At 45.1% G+C, this 6,000-nt stretch overlaps 1 protein-coding gene across 6 annotated transcripts in view; it reads right to left on the minus strand.

Moving 5' to 3' along the window:
• Nucleotides 1–4,955, minus strand: part of NUMB (NUMB endocytic adaptor protein) — a 210,279-nt gene extending 205,324 nt beyond the window's left edge. For 4 of the 6 annotated variants that reach the window (XM_069092126.1, XM_069092122.1, XM_069092123.1 and 1 more), the window contains exon 1: nucleotides 4,834–4,955. The gene's annotated coding sequence lies outside the window, so the exon portion shown is untranslated. The remainder of the gene's footprint in view (nucleotides 1–4,833) is intronic. The other 2 variants (XM_069092119.1, XM_069092121.1) reach the window with 2 other exon arrangements.
• Nucleotides 4,956–6,000: the final 1,045 nt, after the last annotated feature.

Raw genomic sequence — 6,000 nt, forward strand, 5'->3', positions numbered from 1 at the left:
TATTATATTATATTATTAATATTATAATATTAATATATTTATTTATATATAATATAATTATTATAATATTAATATTATAATAGAATATGAAAATGTTTATTAAGCTTCTTTTTTTTAAACTTTTAACTAAATAATCTTTGATATGAGACACTGAGTCTTAAAGCTGAAAGAATAGTTTTTCCAAGGTTTGAAAATCAGCAGTCAATTACAGATTAACAAAGTTCACTGTAAAATGAATTAGACAATCAAAGCTGTTCATAGATAAGTAGAATTGAATTAGGGATGAATAATGTCAAATGAAAAAACTTAATAAAGGCAAGAAAGTGATCAATCATCACTATATACAGATGAAGAAATTCTGAAGAATGAGCTTGCACAATTAACATACTCAGTTAATAGTTTTCATTCCTCTATGTCATCTATGAGAGGTAAATCTGCTACATGATACCTATACCAATTGTACACTGACAACCACTATAGTAGTAGTAGTAGTAGTAATACCTAATATAACTTAATATGAAGAATCAAATGCCTAGGAGATTTATGGTTTAGGCACATACTGTTGAAGAATCTATCATTGACAACAGCAAACAAATCTGCTTTGTTAAAAAAAAAAAAGTTCTGTGCTGATACAATCAAGAGTGAATTGACTACATAGTTTGTATGCAGACTTTCAAAAAAATATGAGCTCTTGCTGGAGGAGAGGGAAAGGAATAGGATAGATATAGATATCCATGCATGCATGTGTATGTGTGTATGTAGACACACACACACAGAGACATATAAATGCTGATCTCAGGATTCTGAAAATAATCTTTAGGGAGGTGGAGAAGACACCAAATCCTCCTGCTAGCTGCACAAATAGCTTCTTCATAATTTCATAGAGCACAAAGGAGCATGCTACCAAGATCTCACAAATTAAATGTTTTTGAGATCTGTAGAGCACTGTGCAGACAAAAAATATTCTTTCCCTCTTCGGCATCACTCTATCTCCACACCCAATTCCACTGAAACAGAAGTGAATCAACATCTTCTACAAGAAAAACATCTAGCAAGTGGCAGAACAATGAGCATCATGGGTCAAACAGAAATTTTATATTCTTAAAGCAGTTAAATACCATGAAGCATAGATTACTTTTAAGTCACTCAAGTTATTTTGCAAGGTGCATCACATTCAGATATTATTCTTAAGAGGAAACTGATTGAAACAAATGTCATTTGCTTAGTAAATCATTTGTTATTAAGATTACACTACCCCAAGTTCATCTTGCAAACATGTAATTATATAAAACACTATGTCTTCTCCCTATAAATGCTAAGAAATCTCTCTCACATAAGAAAAACATGACCTATCCTTTTAAAAAACTACTTTCATATTGTTACTTCTTTTGGAAGTAATAATGTAAGGACACTGGACAAGCCTCAAGCAATTTTAAGTGGTGAGAAAACATCTTTTTTTTCTGGTATTCTCACTAAAGCAATGATCCCTTTAGAATATATCCTATTTAGCTCCTACTTATTTTGTTCTATGAAAAATGTTCTCAAATGAGTTCATTTCAGTAACTGTCAACACACTCAGATTTTCTTACAGACAGCTTCACAAACAGAACAAGAGTAAGATAGAACAAAAGAAAATCAAAGGGCACATGTGAAACAAAAGTTGGAATCACATCTGAAAAATAAGGACTCATCTCTTCTGTTCCAAACTTAAGTTCTTGTACCAAAGATTCTCAATATTTAAAAAATAATTTAACAGACTCAACATCAAAGAAACCAAATCAAAAGTCAAGAAGTAATCCTGTGAGAAGTTAACTAAAATAAGCTAAGTTAGGCTTTGGATGTGTTGAGCTTGAAGTGCTTTGGCAACATACAAATGGAGCTGTCTTGTAGATAAGTGGATATGTAGTTCTCCAACAGAGTCCAGAAAAGAGATGAAAATTGAGATTTAAAACTGTGTGTCATCTGCACAGAGGTGATAATTGAAGGCATGGGAATAGCTAGATAATACAGTTCATACGAAAAAGATCTGGAGATCTTAATGGACCTCCAATTTAACAGTGGGATGAAGACATGGTTCACAATAAAAAGAACTTTGGATTTGCAGTCAGGCTTGGTCATTTACTACTGTGTGGCCTTAGGTATAAATCACTTAACCCCTCTAGGCCTGTTTTATCAGCTGTAAAATGAGGAGGCTGAACTAAATGTAACCAAAGTGCCTTCCAGTTCTAAATCCAAGATTATGATAGGCTAGCAAAAAAGGAAAAAAAAAAACAAGTGATGTGACCTTAGGCCTCATTAAGAGGAGAAGCACAATAATGAAAACTAAAGAGGCTATACTCTGGCCTGGTCAGACCACAGCTAAAGTACTCTGTTCAATTCTGGGCACCACATTTAAGGAAGGTAGAACTAGGAAGAATGGATGGGAGTTCCAAGGCTAAACGACTTAGGCTTCATGTATGAAAAAAACTTTCGATTGATTAAAGCTCTCCAAAACAAACTGGTCTGACTGGGGAAGTAATATTGTCCTCTGTGGAGGTTTTCAAGCAAAGGTTCAATAACCACAAGCTTCTAGGGCTTCCCCAAAAAAGTTACCTTTGATTTATTTCATACACATGTTGCTCCACCAATAATGTCAGCTTTCCAGCAAGGTTGTTTCTTTATTTCTATATCCCCAACAACTATCAGAGTGCCTTGCACCTGGCAGGTGCTAAATGCATACTTGTAAACTGTCAGGTATGATACAGAGATTCCTGTTCAGGCTCCTGTCTGTGATTATCAGACCGTGAGCTCCTTGAAAGAAGGGGCTGTCTTTTACCTTTCTTTGAATCCCCAGCTCTTAAAAGAGTACATGACACATAAGAGGCACTTAATAAATGTTGTCTGACTATTGAAGCTTTTGCTGGAGGATTTGTTTTAATAGCTGGTTAATAGCAGAGTATCCCATGTTAAAAAAGGATTTACAAATTTCTGCAATCTAGTCTCATGATAAGTGTGCCACCTCTCCTGCTTCAAGGTTCTTCCTTATTACTCTCTCCATAAAACAATGATAGTCTCCTTCATCTCTGTTCCCTACTCACTTGGCTTAAATTTCCAATTCTCTAATAGTTTAACTATTCTTTAGCTCTCTCTTTTTGTCACTACTCGTCTTTCTAACCCTGCTCCAGGACTCATCTTTCCTTCAGCTATTTCTTTATTCCTCCCTTAGCCCCCAATAGTTCTTCCTCTCTTCCAAATTCCCCAGTCTGCCAGTATCCCTATTTGTTATTTTCCCACCTTAAAGATAATCTTCCCTTTTTCGGTCCCCAAAACGCACTACTGAATCTTACCTCCCAGAACTCTTTCCAGATCTAGCCCTGGTTCACAAAGTTACTTTGGCTAGACCTCTTTCCAGATCTAGCCCTGGTTCACAAAGTTACTTTGGCTGTCCTCAAAGTAGAAGGTAGTTTATATTACTAAGTTTCTATCTCTTTTGCCCATCTTAGATCCTTGCCAATGTCTCCATGGTCAATTCCTCCACGGTTTCTCCCAGACAAACTTCTCAGTGGCAGCCACTCCCTCTCAGAAGAACTTCCTTTGCTCACTAGCCCTAGTTGCTCCCTTTGACCCTATTTCGATCAACTTCTCCGGATGCAGAGGGAAACTCCCAAGCCTCCCTTCCCAAGTAACCCATCTCCTAGGTTTTCCCTTTAGCACACCTAAAAGACACACCCCTTTGGTTTCCCCGAATTCACCGTTCTCTGAGCCACAAAGCTGCTTCTCCGCCCCTGCCCCTCACCCCCAGCTGGTCGGAGTCGGTTTCCCAGAGACCCAAGCCACTCCCCATCTCCCCAGACCCAAAGTACTTCTAGTTTTCCATTATTCTCCTCCCCCCAACTCTGGCTGTTCCAGTTTCCACCTGTGTCTTCCTCCCCAAACCCGAGACCTGGCCTCCGACCAGCTCCAAGGCTGCCCCCTCTCCTCCCGCCCAGAACTTCCCCCTCCTCCAGACCCGGAGGCGGTCCAGGGGCCTCTCTCCTTCAGGCTCAGACTGCTCCCCTCGCTTCTCCCCACCACCCAAACGGCTTCCCCTTCCTTCAGGGTTTCCCCTGCCCCCCAAACGAACTGCTCCCCCTTCTCCCCAAGTTTCCCTTGCCCTGGAGCCAAGCTGCTCCCCTAGACTTGAACAGCTCCCCCTCTGAAGCACTCTCCCTTCTTCCCCCGTTTCCAGAATTTCCCCTCCCCCTTACCCCAAAACTGAGCTGCCCCTTTTTCCCACCCCTTCTCCAAGCTGAGATGCCCTCCCTCACCCCTTTATTCCCCCTCCCCCAACTTGAACTGCTCCCCTTCCCTCTCTCCCCCAAACCTGAACTGCTCCCCCTTCTGAACTGATCCCTCCTCTCCAAAGCCAAACTCCTCCCCCGTACCTGAACCGCTCCCCCCCCCCCCCACCCGTGAAGGGCCCCCCCCCTCGGCCCCCCGGCCTCCCCCCCCCCCAGCCTAGGCCGCCCCGCTCCCTCGGAAGCCGGCGCTCTCGGGTGCCCTGTCCGTCCTCGGCGTCCCCAGGGATTCCTACCCCCCCACTCCCAGGACACGGCCCGTGCCGCCCCTGCCCCCGCTCCCCTCCGCCCTCGCCAGCGCCGGCAGCGCCGGCCGCGGGGCCGTAGTCCCCGCTCCAGCCGAGCCGAGGGAGAGGGCGCGCCCCCGGCCACCCCCAGCCTCCCCCAGCCTCCCCCGCCCGCCGCGGCAGAGGCAGCCGCGAGCGCCGAGCGAACGCCGAGCTCGAGCCCCCGCCCCCCTCGGCCCGGGCACCCCGCCGCGGGCTCCGGGCCACCCGGCCTGCAGGCTCTCACTCACCTGCCGCCGCCCGAGTCCAACTCCAGCGCCGCCGCCGCCTCTTCCTCCGCCGCCGCCAGTCGCCACCAAGCGCCACCGCCTCCCCCATGACAACAGGCCCGCCCATTTCCATACTCTAGGGTCTCTCATTGGTTATCGTAGGGGCAGCTCTCGGCTTCGATTGGTAGCGAGTCCCGCCCATCACGGCAAACGCCCCACCCCTTCTCAGATACCTGGTATTCGCCCCAGCCCGGACCTGCAGCGCCCTCCCCCGAGTTTCAGCTGTAATTGGCTACGGGAGTGGAGCCATCGAAAATGATAATAGGCTGCAGAAACTGCCTGTTTAGTCATCTGGCAGGGAACGAGCCCGCCAAGGGTGGTTAGAGAGTATGCAGTTTGGTTGCACAACTGAGAGGTGAGGAGAAGACTGACTCCTGAGTTTCGGGTAGGAAGACAAAGTTAATTCGTCTACTCTCGAACTTTCATTCCTTTCTCCAGTTTCTAATAGAAACTCATTCATCCCACCTTCCACGAAGGCATTGGTACTTACAGAGCGCCAAAGGTTTATGAAATAGATCTGAAATGCCTTGCGCACAATGTAGCCTGCAACTGTCAGTCAGTCAACATTTACTAATCTCCTGCCGCTATGTGCCAGACTTTGTGCTAAACTCTAGGCATAGGAAGAAAAGCAAATAACCGCCCTGCTCTGCAGGAGCTCACGGGAACTTGGAAAGGACTTGTGCAAATCAAGTTATGGGGTGTCCCAGAAGTCTCGGTGCAGTTTTAAACTTGAATCACGGCGCAACATCCTGTACCTGCAGGGTAAACAGGAGGTAACCTCAGAGGGAAGGCACTAAGATTATGGGGGACTGGGAAAGGTTTCTTGCAGAAGATGGCATTTTAGCTGAAACATGAAGGAAGCCAGGGCAGAGATCCAGGCCTGGGGAAACAATCAGTGAAAATGCTAGCGATTGGGAGATAGAGTGTCCTGTGCAAGGGTCTGCTAAGCAGACCAGTGTCAACGGAGTTCGGGGGCTGGGGGGGAGGAAGGGAAGGAGTAAGGTGTAAAGAGACTGGAAAGGTATGAAAGAACCAGGTTATCTCTCGAGGTCTCCAAAGCACTGAAATTAACCTGGGCTTCTTTCCAGAAGTTTTCTGACTGAATGTTCAATACGCACAAATTGATAG

This window comes from Petaurus breviceps, unplaced genomic scaffold (genome assembly GCF_028583685.1).
Source record: "Petaurus breviceps papuanus isolate PSGF00001 unplaced genomic scaffold, PetGlider_PUasm1.0 189, whole genome shotgun sequence".
Lineage (NCBI taxonomy): Eukaryota > Metazoa > Chordata > Mammalia > Diprotodontia > Petauridae > Petaurus > Petaurus breviceps.